This window comes from Nuphar pumila, chromosome 9 (genome assembly GCF_984573655.1).
Source record: "Nuphar pumila chromosome 9, dmNupPumi1.hap1.1, whole genome shotgun sequence".
In the NCBI taxonomy this organism is placed as follows: domain Eukaryota; kingdom Viridiplantae; phylum Streptophyta; class Magnoliopsida; order Nymphaeales; family Nymphaeaceae; genus Nuphar; species Nuphar pumila.
In genome coordinates, this window is record NC_143257.1 from 20,023,402 (window position 1) to 20,040,794 (window position 17,393).

Sequence of the window (17,393 nt, forward strand, 5' to 3'; positions counted from 1 at the left end):
AGGAGTCTAGCCGATCTTTAAGTTTTTCTTAAAACGAAAATGCAAATCACATCCAATGACACCCCTAGATCTAATTTCACTTTGAAAAACATCTTACACCGAGAACTTTTGGAATAAACTCCAGAAAACGCAGACTAATACCAAAATGGGAATCGGCGAGATTAGATCTAGCCGATACAACAATGACACTACATGCCTAAGGCTAATTCAATTCCAACATTCAAAAAGACTTTCAAAACACAAAAGGAAGACAAGACAACAGTGGTTTTTACTGTCAAATAAATAAAACTACACAAAATAGCTGAAGGTATAAGGGAGGACTTAGGTGGATGCGAAGCTATCTAAAAGAATGGGGGAAGATATGAAGACCAACCTCCAGGGCGATCCGACGATTATGGGGAAGAAGAGAGCAGAAGATGGCTTTGAAATGGCATCTCGGATTGTTCAATGATGCTGGAACGTCCCCTTGAGCATGGGTTCTACAGCTGCACCACGTTGAAGATCCATCGAAGATGGGAAAGGAGCCGATTCGCGATCGGAGGGCTTAGAAAACCGGATGGAGGTAGGGTCGGCTCATCTTGTTGGAGTGTTTCGCACTTCCACGCAAGATAGATGTTCTCCACCTCTGCTACACCTGCAAAAACACAACAAACAAGGGTTAGATCCAGCAAGGAAGATAAAGCAAATGAAATAATTGAAAAGGGAGATGAAGCAATGCTTAAGTTTCAAGCAAAACTCAATCTTCAAGGCAAATGAGGTGAGAAGAGAGGTTGGAAGAGGGCTGGAGCTAGATTCACAAAGAAGGGCATCAATTCCAATGCCAAAGACGCCTAGGGTTTTCTGAAAAATCTAATTTATACTTTTTGCCTTTTTTAGAAAAAGGTTTAAGTAAAAATATTTTACCCTGCGCCACTTTCTGAGGGGGGTTTCTGAAAATGTTTTCTAAATGGGTATGGATATGTGTGTGGGTTGGATTTAGGCTTTCTAAAGGTTGATCCAAGGTCCAAAACAGCCTAATTTGGTCGGATATGGATCCGATCCACCTCGAAATCTGTGCCTGAACACTAAAATAGCCATAACTCCTTCATTTTAACTATGTTTTCTCTGAAATTCGAACCACAACCCTTTGACATCAAAATACATCTAAACATGGGTTTTAAATCTTAAACTCACCACAAAATGCATAAATAATTAGCTAACATGATGTGCATTTCATGCATCATTAGGGTTCAACCTAAGGACTGCGGATCAATAGGAGTTCAACCTAAACATTGCGGATCAGTAGTTGTTCAACCTAAAGATCGACGGAAGGAATGGTCCTAAAGGGGTTCAACCTAAGGATTGAGAATTAGTAGGAGTTCAACCTAAAGATCGTTGATCAGTAGAAGTTCAACCAAAAGATCGATGGAAGGAAAGGATCCTAAAGGGGTTCAACCTAAGGACTGTGGATCAGTAGGAGTTCAACCTAAAGATCACGGATTAGTAGGGGTTCAACCTAAATATCGAGGGAAGGAAATGGGTCCTTAAATGGGTTCAACCTAAGGACTGCGAATCAGTAGGAGTTCAACCTAAAGATCGCGGATCAGTAGGAGTTCAACCTAAAGATCGAGGGAAGGAAATGGATCCTAAAGGGGTTCAACCTAAGGACTGTGGATCAGTAGGAGTTCAACCTAAAGATCTCAGATCAGTAGGGGTTCAACCTAAAGATCGAAGGAAGGAAATGGGTCCTAAAGAGGTTCAACCTAAGGATTGTGGATCAGTAGGAGTTCAACCTAAAGATCGCGGATCAGTAGGGGTTCAACCTAAAGATCGAGGGAAGGAAATGGATCCTAAAGGGGTTCAACCTAAGGAATGCGGATCAGTTGGAGTTCAACCTAAAGATCGCGGATCAGTAGGAGTTCAACCTAAAGATCGACTGGGTTGAGAAGGAATTTTGGTTTAAGAAGGGATTCAACCCGTGAGCCATATTGGTTTGACAGGGGTTCAACCTACGAGTTATTGATTCCATAGGAGTTCAACCTAAAGATCATAATTTAAGATTTGATGAAGGTTGTCTTGTAAAAGAATTTTCACAGGTAGCATTGTTGCTCCTATGAGGGGTTTCAAGATTATCCCTTATCCTAAATGGGAAGGGAATAAAATTTGGCAAAAATTGATGAAAGGCTTGATAAAGAATCGACAAAATTTGATAAAGAAATAAAATTGATAAAATTGGCTAAAGAATAAAATTATGATAAAGATTTGGCAGAGATTAATGAAGCTTTAAAAGATGAGGAAAGACATTCAGGACTACCCCTTATCCTAAAAAAAGAAGGACCTCGTAGGACGAGGTTTCAGGTTTATCCCTTAACCTGAAGAGGGAAAAAGAAGGAAAAAGAAATACCTCATGGAAAAAAGGCATCAAGTTTATCCCATAACCTGAAAGGGTAATTAAAAGAATTAATAAAATCAATGAAGAATCAATAAAATGGACAAAATTGATAAAGATGAATAAAAATTGATAAGACTGATAAAAATTGACAAATGAAAAGAGTTGATTGAGGAAAAGAATTTGTTTGATCCTGCCTGCATGTGGGATCTTTAAAATGAGGTGAGAATGTTTATGAGAAAATCATTTTTTTGAAAAGAGGATCAACCGTGAGGTTGATTTTGAGGAATGGTCAACACAAGAGCTGATCTTTGAAGAAGAATCAACACGAGGGTTGATTTTTGAAGAGAGATCATCATGAGGGTCGATTCTTTGAAAACAATGGTTTGAAACCGATTTTGAAAAGGAGAATCAACACGCTGGTTGATTTTGAAAAAGATAGGATCAAAATTTTGAACTTTTGGTGATCATGACGAAGATCTTGTAGAAATTTTTCAGATTTTTGTGAGTTTGAAAAACCCTCATAGGTAATATCATTTCTCTCATGGATGATTATCGGGATTGCCCCTCATTCTGAAAAGAATGGGAATTTGATGACAAAAGAATATTTTGAAGTGTAAATGTAATTTTAACAATAAAAGATGCCCCAATATGGCGAAAGAAATAAGAATTGAACACAAAGATATAAGAGGAAATTGACATTCTCATTGATAAGCAAAGCTAAAAACAAGACTTGAGTATTTACAAGCGAAAGATCATAAAAGACTGAGGCTGACTCGCCCTTACAGGATGTTTGGTAAAGAAAATGGAGGAAAGCAGAAAGACTGTAGCATTTGTCATTTTTTTGAATGATCAGGGAAAGGCTTGGTCAGGACGGCAGGCTGCTCTTCGTCTTCATCCTCTATCAAAAGATTTTTATCGATGCAGTCCTGGATGATATTTTTCATAACGAAGCAGTGCTATGTATCGTGCCCCATTGTTCGGTGAAACTTGCAGAACTGTTCCTTGAATTTGCCCAAGATTACTGGAGGATCGACGACTTTTGGCAGATGGATCATATTCTTTGTGAGCATATATTCCAGAACCTCCTCGAGTGTCTGCTCTAAAGGGGTGAACTCGTGGTCAGGACTCCAGTCCTTGCACTTTGGTTTTTCCTGATCCTTTTCCCGCTGCTGAGGATTGGATTGGGAAGGCTTATTATTGTTGAAAAACCTCCCTTTTTGACCGCTGAATCCTTCTGAATTGTTGACATGATCATCCTTGTTACCCTTGTTGTCGAATGAGGAACTAGCAGAAATTGTGAAATGGGCTTTCTTCTTTGCATCTTGACTGCCCCTTGCCAGGGTGATATCGTCATAGACTCCATTATCTATTCTCATCTCGAGCCATTCAGCCCGTTCAATGAGTTCGATGAACATTTTTGATGGGAAGGTGGAAATAAGGCTTCTGAGAGGTTGAGAAAAGTTATTCAGGATAACTTGTAGTGCGTGCTCCTCTGAGATGGGGGTTCTCATCTTGTTGCAGGTATCTCTTCACCTCCGAATGAAGTCTACGGCCTTTTCCTTATCTTCTTGTTTCAGGTTGTATAAGTGATTGAGGGTTGGTAGTGCCTCAGTATTGAACATGAATCTCTCTACAAACAGATTAACGACTTTGTCAAAATCCTGCAACTCAACAAGGTTGATGTGCTCTGCGTACCACTTAGCTGCTATGCCTTCCAAACTGCGAGGAAAACACAAGAAGAGGGCCTGATTGTCTTCACTGAATCTGGCACATTCTACGAAGAACATTGCAAGATGAGCCTTTGGATTGCTGGATCCATCAAATTTAATGAATTTTCTGGGGAGGTCTTCCAAGCTGCTGTCCCCATCTAGACCAAGGTAGAAGTCCTGCCTGGTATACACTTTCTTTCCCTTATCTCGAATCTGCAGATCTTTGACCATCTTAGTCAATACTTGAATAGAATCTTTTGTCGGGACCCCATCTTTAGGCTTGTTGACTGATTCAGGCTCTTCTGTTGCCTTCTTGGGTTGTCGTAGATGTCTTGGGACAAATACAAACTGTTCTTCCTCGAAATCCTCCTCTCCTGATTCTATACCCTCAGAAGTGTTGTCCTGGTGAACTCTCTTCTTGTTGATTTTGACATGCTTTTTCACTAGCTTCCTTTTGACCTTGGTTTTAGAGGATGTTTTCTTTGAACTTGCCTCAGCTTGCTCAGACATCATTTTTGCCATCATCTTTTGAAATATCTTATACATTGCTGGATCAACATCATCCTCATCTGAATCATGTTTCTGGGATAATCTGGGAGAGTTCACTTCCTCCGCCTCACTGTCATCGTGTTGTTGAGCTGCCCTCCTTCCTGCTCTTGTTTGAACCATGATGAAATGTCGATGCTTTCTGTAAAATAAAGGAAGGGTTTAAACTTGAGGAGTTTTCGGGAAAAAGAGACGATGAAGGAGATATTTAAAAGATTTTGAGAGATCTCTTGATAAAAAAAGATCTTTGGGTGGGAAGATAGAATTTTAAGGACATAATTTTGAAGATGGATGACAAGACCTGAATATTTTGAAAAATTGCAGGAAGGATCAAAGAAAAATTAAATAAATCAGAAGAAAAGAAGGAAATACGCCTGGACCTTTTGAAAGATAGAAAAAACTTAAAAGACATGTCCAGGATTTAAGAAATGAAAGAATAAAGAAATAAAAAATATACAATCCTGGATTTGAGAAAATAAAAGAATTTTTATGAAATAAACATCCAGGGTTTTGAAGAGTAAGATTTTTTAAGATAATATCCACAAAAGAATTAAATTACACAAGCAATGATGCACATAATAGCACTCCCTAGAAACTGACTCTAAATGCAAATTTTGAAAAGGCTCATAGGACCTTAATCCTAACTCTAAGGTTCAGATCATCTGATTTCAATCAAGATACGCTGATATACTCAAGCCGAAGTTCAAAGTATGTGGCATAAGAATATTTCTCCGGTTCTAAGGTAATGGCTTCCCAACATCCTTGAGCACCTACCGATATACCTCAGACTATGGCCCTTAGGTACGTGGTAGGGGGGCGCTAACCCAAATAAGTGGTTCAGTTGTGAGGCTCTCTCCCGAACTATGGTTTAGTGAGACAGCCCACCAACGTGAAGACCGGAATAATATAGGTAGGGATGTTTTCAAAAACATGTTCTAATGCAAGAAATCAGATGGCTCTAATGCAAGTCCTAAAGAGATAGAATTTAAATGAATAGAAGCATACACTTGCATACATTGTTTACATTCAATCCTTAGAATTGAGGAGAGTTGTATTTCAGATCTAAGTCTAATGTGAGCATGGAATAATCTCCTCAATATGGTCCTACCAAACCATATTTAAATTCTATATGCAATGATGTCAGCTTAGGACAGAGTCTAGGCTCCTAAGATTTGCATGGAAATGAAGTTGACATTTTGAAGAATAAAGACTTAGATAATATCAAAGCAAAGCAAAAGGCACAAATTCGACTGGACGGAGACGTGTCCCATCACGGTCGCCAAAACTGTGATCATCGCAAAATTTTTCCTCTCTAGGTATTCTCTCTCTTCCTTCTTTTTTCCTTTCTAACCTCTATTTCTTCCCTTTTTGAAGGGGAGGAAATAAAAGATAGAAAAAGAAGAGAGAAAAGAAAAAGAAAGAAGAGTAAGAGGAACTCTTTTGCGAAGGTCTCACTTGACCTTGATTTTGAAAATATTTAAAAAAATTACTCACCTCCATTTTAAAATATTTGCGGGAAAATTAGGAGACGGGATTCGCTCGTCGGTACGAGGTTCGACTGTTCCTGGCGCCTTTACTAGGGGTAATCGAACCAAGGATCGAATTTATGCCTTTTTGCTTTGCTAAAATATCATCTAAGAATTTATTCTAAGTTTAAAATGCACAGAGAATCATGCTTGTGCAATGTAAAGATGCGGAAAATGTAAGCTTTTTGAGAAAACACTTTTGAAAATCTGAGATTTTCCAAGTGATTCTGAAGTAAATGTGATAAGGGAATAAAGAAATGATTTTTGAGAAGTTGAATCTAATCTTAGAGCTTGAGGTAGATCAGGAAAGATATTTTGAAGTTCTAAGTCTTTGAAATAATCAGAGTTTGGGAAAATAAATCTGGATTTTGAAAGGAATGATTTGAAGCTGAGATAAGAGGAAAAGAAAGGAAGTTTCAAAGTCAGAAATGGACTTTGAATTTTGAATTTTTGAATCTGGATTTAGGATAGGAAATGAATATTTTGAAAATGGAATTGAATACTATATTTGAAGTTTGAAATCAGAATGAGATTTGAGAACTCCAAAATTGAGTTTGAAAAAATAAAATTGGGTTTAAGAGATCAAGATAGGATATGAGAAATGGAATTGGTTTTTGGAATCAAGATAGACTTGGATTTAAAGTCTGGAATGGAATCTAGATCCGAAGTCTGAGATTGAATGACGAAGTTGAATTCTGGATCTTAAATGGAATTTGATCCGAAGTCTGAGATCCAAAATGAAGTTGAATTCTAGGATCCTAAATGAAATTGGATCCGAAGTCTGATATCCAATATGGAATTGGATCTGGAATCTGGATCCAAAAGTGGAATTGGGTTCTAACTTTGGATTTAGAAAAGCCCAAATGGGACTTTTGAAAATGATCTGGGTTTTTGAAAACCCAGATTGAATTTAAAACTTAGGAGAAATTGAATTTCGAGATTCAGAGTCAATCTCAAACTTTGATTTTGAATTTGAAGATAAGGAAACAAACTTGATTTTGAATTTGAAATCTAAAGATGAATCAGAGATTTCAAAGTTAAATTGAACTTTGAAATTTTGAGATGTTGATTTGAATTTTGAAATTGAATCATGGAAATAAAGTTGGAATTTCAAAGTTGATTTGAACTTTGAAATTTGACTAGAATTAGATTTTGAATTTTGAATATACAAGTGAATTTCAAGTTGCAAAGTCAAATTGGACTTTGAAATTGGATTTTGAATCTTGAAATGAGATATAAAGATGAATTGAAATAGAAATTTGAAGCTTGATTTGAGAAATGGAGAAGATATATCTCAAAATCACTTGGATCTTAAAAGAATTTTGAAAATATAATGCAATTCTATCCTAAATGATGAAATGAACTGAAGAAATTTTGAAATTGAATTTAAAAAGCATATTTCATTCTTTAGGTGAATTGAAATAAGATTGAAAATATAATACATCTCTAATTATGGTCATAAGATATATTATATAATAATCGTACTTAAATTCAAATGAAGAATAAAGCACATTTTTGGTGTCTTTGTAGAGTTTAAAATGAAATTAACTCTTAATATATCTTGACTATGACCATTGATATATATCTTGAGTTAATTTTAAGTTAAACTCTAATAAAAGAAGGAAATATTTAAAAATATGATGATTTTTGAAAAAGATCCAGTGTGGATCCAGTATTATTCCATAAAAGATAAGAATCCTAAGCATTGCTCACATTTTGACTATGACCATCAATGTGAGTCATTTGTTTAGGATTAATTACCTCTCATTAGGATGGTGCACGTGCCATTCGTGTTTCACCATTTGTGTAGTTTTGAAAATAAAAGAGGAAAATGTCATGAATCAAGCAATTCTAGAAGATACGTACATGTTCATGCATTCTATCCTAAGACAAAGAATATGAATTTTCATCGTATCTAGCTATTACAATCATTGAAAGGAGATTTGAGATGATAGAATTCTAATCTAAGAGAGGAAATCAACATTTTCCATATATCCCTGCAAAACAAGGTTAATGTAAAAACAATAGGCTAAAGATGTGGAATATATCATGGCAAAATTGCATATTTATAGCTAAGTGTGGCATCTACCTTTGATATATGTATGTATGCCAATGAGAGAAACATATGCAGATATATACATCGATTAAAGAGATGTGTAGGCAAGCATTCATGCTAAAAGGGGAAAATACGTATGAAAAGAAATGCTCATAACATGAAGAAAGATATACATTCTAGGCCAATGAAAGGAGCACCTATATATATATATACATAAAGAGAGAGCGATACACGTACATGTATATATCCAAGCATGATATTTATATACATTTGCTTATATTCAGTATGTGTGACATATTTGTGATAGAAAATGAATGACAACTGCCATGAGAGTGAAGATACTGATAATGAGTGAAGAGTGTTGTTGTGGGTGTGTGGCAATTGGAATGATAATAGTATGGGTATAGCAATGTTGATAGGGTTGGGAAATGGAGTTAGCAAGGTGAAGAGGCTGTTGATGAGAATGGAAATGTGATGAACAAATAATGGAGGATATCAGTATGCTGAGGAAAATGAAGAGATGAAATGATGAAAGTGGCAGGGTATTAAGTGCAGAAAATAAGCACGAACAACAAACACCAGTGAGTGGGTTTTTATGAGGAAGCCGTAGCAGGGCGATGTTGTGTGGCAGGTGCAGGGGATGGTGTAACAGGGCTGTGTAGGGTAGGTATGGCAGCTAGATGTGGGAATGAAGTACAATAGTGTGTGATGGAGTGCTGGTGTTTCTGCAATTGCAGCAAGTGGCTGGGTGAGGGAATACTGGGTACAGGAGATATAAGGTTTTTCTTATGTCAAAACAGGGACATAATATTTAAGACACTCAGAATTGAAACCATATGCTACAGGTTTCCTAGCTTTCGTTGGTGATGAAACTCCTTCAACATCGGTGAATATGTGATGAGATTCATTGCATTAACTGTCCCACAAGGGGTTTAAACCTGATTCTACAACAAGGAAAAGGTATTTTTTATAGTAATTGCTGGCTTTTACAGTCAATGAATAAGATATCATGGCCAATTACAAAAATTTCAATAGCAATAAATCAGGACTTACAATAAGTGACAGAGGGATTTACAGTAACTCAAATACAAACATTGATTCTTCAAACCTAATACAATAAACAGATTAACACCTCAAATTTAGATGTCAGACTTTTAAAACTCAAATAGTAAATTGGTTAACCGATCAATTTCAGACATAAAGCTTAAGCCTTAAATTGATTAGCAAACCAACTCTGACATCATGTTCTCAAAGCTCAAGCAGTAAATGGGTTGTAAATGATATACTGTAGTGAAGGTGGAGATATATGAATGGTGTATTTTGCAAAAATAGTGCAGTGAAATGATAGCTGTCAGTAGGGGAGGTGTGTGCATGAGTGAAGAGAAAAAGAGCAATGAAAGAACATACACTGTGTGAAGCAAGGGTTGGAGCTCGTGTTATGTGACTGAACCAGATGATTCAGCTGCATGGTTTTGGTTATTAGCTTTGAACAAAAATCCCTCAAATGACATACCTTTTAAGTGGCGCTGGCTAAGACCCTCTTTTACCATTTGTTTTTGGACACCCTGATCACCAACAGACCTTAATAACAATGCTCTGCTATCGTGCAATCTTCTCACCATCGATGGCAGAAGACTTCAACATCAAGTTTATGAATCTGTGTTAGGATTTTCCTGAGACCCTTGCTGGGATAAAAGGGAAACAAAGACATCCTTGAGTCTTCCATGCTATAACCCTGCACTCAATGTTGGGGAGTGAGTAACTGCAAATGTTTGATAATGCCAAGGTTATCTGCAAATTCTGTATTTGGGGAATGATTAGAGATGCCAGAATATATTTGTCGTTGTAGCACCCCCCCTCGACTCTTACTGTAGGTGGTGCCAAGGGAAGATTACCATGTTGATCCATCACCAGTCAACTTGAGAACAGAATCATTTCCTGGACCTTTCCTAAAAAAGAACTTGTTTGTTACATTGGGATGAGAAGGTTGGGGAACCGATATAGGTATAGATGCATACATTGAAGGTCAATCTGTAAAAATGACTTATGGAATGCAATATCTAATACAACATCCATATGGTAAAGGTATAAAGGGTATGTAACATGCAGAGATGGTTTTACAGTAGGTTCAAGTAATGGGTAAAAAAAATCAATTAGAAGGTTTGAAACAAAATATAGGTAATATGATGCAGCAAAAGTAAGCTACAGCTATAATAATAATAATAATAATAATAATAAAAGGTAAATGAGTGACTCTCACCGGATTGCAACAACTTGATCCTTATAGAAAATCTTACCAAATTGATAGTGTATATTATGATGAATTGATTCCAAGTAATGTGCACCACTTGTTATCAACTTTTGACATATACCCATTGTTACGATGCATAGGAATCGGCAAATATGAACCATCAGGCAGAAGGTAACATATAGCCAATACACCTAAACATTAACTTGGCCCTATTAACCCAGGATTAACAGACCAAACTATCTAATGACAGTCGTGTTACCAACATGAATAGCATGTGAATGCTTTAAACTCTGTTTACTCTCCAACCACGTAGGACCGCAGGATTTTTCTGATATATATATTTTGACACCACAGAATTTTCTTGATCGACCAAAGATTTATCTTATTAGAGACCAACAACAAATCTTTACCTCTGGTTTTATCAGATCAATAGTAGGATAGCAAAAAGAGAGTTATTGCAGTTTGTTCTGACTATTGTATTAATTGCTATTTTTTGCTGGGACACGAAAGGGTATTTCATCTTCTCTTGATATCCCCCTAAATATAGGGCATGGTTTGACCCTCACTATCAAATAAGTGGAAATGGCAAAAGATGTACCTGCGAGAGCAAACCACTTAAGAAGACACCAAAAATATTACAGGAATCATTAATTTGGATTAATATTCAATTGTTGTTGTCATGAGAGACCAGGTTCGCAATGTAAAAACACGAAGGGCACCGTATCATGAACCATGGTGAGAACCAACTTCCTTCTTACCCAGAGCTGATATGCCAATGAAGATATGAGTATGGCGATGTATCTAGGCTTCTGTGTTTCGAATCTATTTCACATATTTTCATTATCATACACTCTTTGATCATCAAAGCCATAAACTACCTTGGTGAAACTGGACATAGGTGAGTTGGGATCCCTTTGCTCGAGAAGGACAATCGTGAATTATATAGATATGTCAGGATCAAAGATTCCTGCAGAGAGGCCCAACCATCATGAATAATCTCTCCATTACTGATGGCATATAATTCCATGTTGGGAGGGATTTCTATTTGAACTTAATTGATTCCTTATCTTACAAACTGAAAATAGATAGCATCTGATGGACATAAACAAAAAGCAACACATGAAAATTAACGAAAACAAGATAAATCAGAAGATGAGAGACGCACTGAGATAACCTGAAATGGGAGATCTGATGCTAATAAAACAAAAAGATAAGGAAAACCTGAACTAAAAACAAAGAACTAAACTAAAGCGGAGAGTAAAAGTCAGAACAAATATTAAGGGATCAGAACTACCAACAAGAAATTATGCATATCGAGCGATTGATCATAAAAATTGAGGATCAAATGTAAACGATTATTCAAAAATTTATGAAAATTAGAAAGACTTAGAGGTAAATAGCAATAAAAAAAAGAGAAATGAATGTCGGAACCAATGTGTTCCGTTGTTATTGCCAAACACAGACTGAAGCTGCTATATGCAGATCAGTGTTGTGCACGTGGCTTGCGGCTTAACTAATGGAGGACATTTCAAAACTTGACAAAACCAAGAGGAACGAGGAGAAGTTATGATAATGACAGAGAAAATAGGAAAAAAAAAGGAAAGAGTAAAGAAGTTTACTCACAGTTCGACCAATCAGGCGGTGCTTCCTTTGGATTTTGCTCGCTGCAGGAGGTGAAATTTTCTTCAATCCAACGAATGGGAGAAACTTGAAGAAGAAGAAGGAAGAGAATGAGGGATCGAGACCCAGCAAGGGTATGCTATGGGTATGCCGACGCAAACTGTAAATTCAGATGCTTCGGAGTGGTCGGCTTCGATCAAGAGGGGGGATATGTTTCTCCCGTGTATTGCTGCAGGGGGTTGATCGACCTCCTTCGGTTGAATGGGTAGAACCAGAGGAAAGTTGAAGAAGAGGGGAAATCAAGAAGAAGGAAAAGAACATGGTGGGGTGAAAACGGGTTCGTGAAAGAGGGGTGCTGGGGTGAAGGCGGATGAAGCCAAAGGGTCTCCAGAGTGCTCTTTTTAAAGAGAAAAAGGAGGGTTCGGGAAGAAGGGCCGTTGGAGATGAGCGAAGGAGGAAGATGGTGCGATGGAGGAGGGCTTCCGAGGGAGAGAGAGAGAGCCACCCATTTTAGGGTTTTTCTCTTTTGTTCTTTTTTTCAAGCATACCCTTCAATTTTATCAAAATTTCTAAAATGAGGCTCTTTCTTTCAACATTTTTTCTAAAAAGGGTTTTGAGTAAAACAAAAGGGTTCAAGCTAATACACATTTTTTTATTAAAAACTTATTTTGAGAGAAATTCTAAAGATATTAGAAAATATGAGAAAAACCTAAGGATTTTCAAAGGATGGATCCAGATGTGGTTTTGAAGTATTTTTACAAAATATTTGTTTTGAATTTGTAAGGTTTTTCTAAAAATGAAGTTTCTGGGAAATATCGAGTTATTTTTTAAAATTGAGATTCCAGAATGGATCCGAGCCCAATTTGGATTAGAAATTGGGTCAGGAATGAAATTTGATTTTGGATTCCCGCGAATCCGAGAAATGAATGAAATTTTGGTTAAAAATTGACCTAATTATTCAAAAGATGGACCCAGAGGAAAAGGGGAAATTTTGGAGTTTTTTTCGGAAAATTTAGGGTGTTCACAGCCCACCACCTTTCGGCATCCTTCCGAAGCCGATATGTGCCGAAATCCACCTTTCTGTCATCATTGACCTGCAATACTCGAAAGATTTGCTCGATCTCTCGTATCCAGTCTTCAATTGCCTCTAGAGTAGACTTCTCATCGAAGGACGGATGGTTCATACTCATGAACTACTTGTAGGGCACTGCTGTCGTCGCTTGAATTGGAGAAGGAGTAGGAATAGGAGTCTCTCGTACCTAATAGGCTTGCAGATTTTCACCCATGGCACGCATGGCCTCAGTCTGCCTGCCAACAACCTCTGCCAGGTTGTTGAGGGTGTCCATGATATCGCTGCAGCATTCGCGCCAAGCCATCTTAAACAAAAGAAAGATCGTATAAGCAAAGAGCAAGTTCAACACATAATTTCATTATATGAAACAAGAGATGCATACATATATTCCGTATAAGCCAAATTTACCCTTCTATAACAGGGTTACACAACACATATTCCTCCACAACAAGGAACAAAAGCAAGTCTAACAAAATGAACACTGATTAAGTGTTCCAACCACAAAATGTTCACATCTGAACGAACATCATCGCTGCCTATGAGTGTAGTAGTTGCGGCAGATGTTCCAATTTTTGCATCATCTTTGCATCAAACAAAGAGGAGAAGAAGGTGTGTACTTAGGAGGACTCGCAGCCTGAGACAATGGAGGTGAAGCTGGCGTATAGTTGGGAGAAACCGATCGTGAGTAGGAAGCTGGCGTGTACTCGGGAGAACCTGGTGCCACCTGTGGATCTCCCACCGGGTCAACTGCTGACTGTGCCTGACCAATCTTAGAAACTTCATTCTTTACGATCTTAGCATTACCCATTGCGAGTTCATCGCCCAACTTATGCTGACACTCGATTTTGATATGCCCCCTGAGACCACAGTAGAGGCAAATGCTCAAAGCACGAGGACAAATTTATTCTGCGTGATACTGCTCACATCTCCCACATGGAGGTGCCAGATGTGCAAGTATTTGTGCACTCTGCATAATCTGTTGAACCACTTGGTCGAAGGCCTCTACGCCTCGGATCAAGTCGATTAGAGCTCCAAGCATTCACTCATTTCTCGGATCAACAGGCATCTAACAAGTTATGTAACTAATTATGCATGCAAGTCTAATTATAGCAGAAATCAACAATAAGCAACAAAATTAACTACTTAATCATACTTACAGTGCGATGAACGAGGCACACAGAAGTCTTGGACCACACTTAACACTGCAACTCGGCTCTGATACCAATCTCTGTGGTGCCTCAAACCCCGACCTTGTAAAAACCTTTGGTTTTTTAGCAAAAAAAAATTATAAGATATACAGTTTGAAAATATCCAGCGTAAGTACAGAAGGGAAACAGGGGTAAAGCAAAGGCCGCAGGTCTGAGCGAGCCACAGTAAGTAAAGCAAACCATGGGTCAAAACAAGGTACATTCCATTACAATAATGTTTACAAAATTACAAAATGAGACTGGGTACAACAAAATTAAGCAGTCTCTCAAAATGAGAGGATAAACCCCTTAAACCCCAAAACCAGAAGGAGCCAAGATCTGCTGCTGAGTGTGGGTCTCAAGTCTCCTATTGTGCATCGTCGCATCGCGCTGCGTCTACTCGTCACCTATATCTCCATAAAATGGGGTCCGTACTCTTGCGAGTTGGTAAGATAAATCATCCATACATTATCATCTTTATGGAAAAGCATACAATAAGCATATTATATTTAGCATGATAGAACAGTTAGAAACATTGAAATAAAAGTACAAGTGTGTCTCAGGTAGGTGCATGTGCTACAAGACTATAAAATAATGAAGTAAGTAACAAGTGCAACAACAGAATGAGAACTAAGCAGCAAAGTACAACAACTAAACAGAAGTACCAGCAGTGCTAAAGTAAATAACTACAGTAAGTCATTCTATTTGGTTAGTGCTTATGTTCTTCTGATTACTCCTTCGGGTACACGAAGGAACCCTCGCATTCTATGAGACATGCACCCGACGTCTGTTATTTAAGTTCTAGTGTGATAACCGGGGATGCTACAGATGGAGTCAAACCACCTGCGGGCAGCACACAACTAGAAGAAACCTTTCGCATGGGCAAAGGATTGCAATCCGTACTACTGCAGTAGTAGAGGTCCTTGAAAAGAGTAACCTCGACCTCCCTAACTCTAAGTGACTAGAGGTCAAAGGACGCTACAGGTCCTCAAAGAACAGGTCATAGTAATGACATGTCACTCAGGGTTCTACCATTCACTCTCTCCCTGGGTTACCATCTTTATGAATGGGGCGCGATAGGTTTATCTTATTTAGGCTCATTCATCAAGTCATACCTCCTCTCGAGGTAGTTGTGCCTCATGGTCCCTGCGGGGTACGCAAACGAGGATTTAGCCTGCCCATCCACCTGCTCAGCCTCACACGACCATAAAAGAGCACATCGTCTGTGAAGACGATTCCAACACCATTTTCATTTTATGCCTAGGGTAACACAACACGTGAGCACTTTGTCTCTCACAAACACGGGCCATTGCCCGAAGACTCCAACCGAGTTCCAAACCTCAACAAGTAAAACTGTGATATACCCTCATGGTGTTTCTAGTTTTTTGCGTGTATGTCACATCGAGTGTGAAGCATGCCTCCAGTGCATCGTATATCCATCAATATACGAATGTGAGCCAAACATCTAGTACTCGACAAGCCAAACTAGTGACATACGTGTCAGGATGTGCCAAAGTGCACGTGCAAAAATAGGAAAAACCACAAAGTCTCAAATTCGCACAAGTAACATGCAATGAGCAACGATACAACAATACACATTTAAAATAGCATAAATCACTATTTTTGAGTGGCACGAGGCTCAAAATGCATATACAATAACTATTGTATACGCGAGGAGTGTCTAGAGCCTAGAATACGTATTTTCCCAAATACACGTATCCCGCATAGTGAAGCCTTCTATGAAGGACCTTCGTGAAATCGACACTCGCTAATGTCGAGAACGAGATCTAACATAATCTCATTCGTATGAGAATTACATTTGCATATCCAAGTGTGTGGCCGCACTTTGCTCGCATAAATCGGGCACAAACAATGCTATTTGCCAGAAGGGTCTGAAGAAAAATGGGAAAATACATGCAAGCGTGTAGCGTAACACATGTCACAAGCTCAACCACCTCGCTGCCACGATGGGACAGCGGGGCACGATCATCGGATGCCCAAGACCGCATCGATCTCGTTGCTCACAAGCGAGATTCCTCGCTTTACTAACTAATTCTCCGTTTTCTAGGTTGGCGGCAACGAAGGAGCAGTTGCCGCCACCGGTGAGCTTCCGTGGGAAGCTCAACGGGGTCATGGCCACCAGCTTGAAACCAACCACGGGCCATGGAATGGGTGCAATCCACTCAGACCCGCACCAGTGGCAGCAAGGTTACCGTGCGCCTTAGCACCTGGTGCCAACCTTGGTGCTGGAAGGGAAGTCAAGGCCCGTAGAGGGCCTGCTGCTTGACTGAGCCACTAGGCTCAAGTCAAGCTTGGTTTGCACCTTATGCGCAGACCAAGTGTTGTTGGGCCGTAACATTGGCCAAAGAGGCCAGCACCTAGCTCACCTGGGTGCACTAGCACCCGGCTAAGCCTAGGTGAGTCCCAAGGGGCTCGGCTAGGGTATAGGCCCAAATGGGCTGATGGGACCACACCAGCAGGGTCTGGTCCAGGGATGACCAGATCTAGTTGGGCCACAAAAAGGACCCCTGGTCTGAACCCACGGGTTCGGACCAGGGGTAGCAGGTCCAACCCGCACCCAAGGGGCGCACGGCTAGCCCCAAGGACCCGGCTAGGTGGTCCAGCCAACCAGCATGGTCTGGACCTTGTGGGTCCAGACCCTGCTGAGTAAAATAGGGCAGGGTAGCACACAGTGGCGTGTGCTAGGCCCATGCCCCTGGTCGGACCCCCTGGAGGGGCCCAGACCAGGCCTGCACCCACATCTAGGTGCGCCCAAGGGAGACCATCACCCGGTTGGGTGGTGCCGACCAACACGCACGGTCTGGACCTGGTGGGTCCAGACTGTGCTGGGTCAAGGGTGTAAAGGGTGCTTGGGGGGGGGGGTATGTACCCCCTGGTCTGACCCACGCATGGGTGCAGACCAGGCCAACCTGTGGCCCATGTAAACACCCCAAATTTTCCTCATCCATTCTCAAACAATCCTCCTCGTGCAGTGCCAACCCTGTTAGGTCAGTGTAGGAGTCCAACCCTAAGTTTGTGTCAGAAAATCACCATT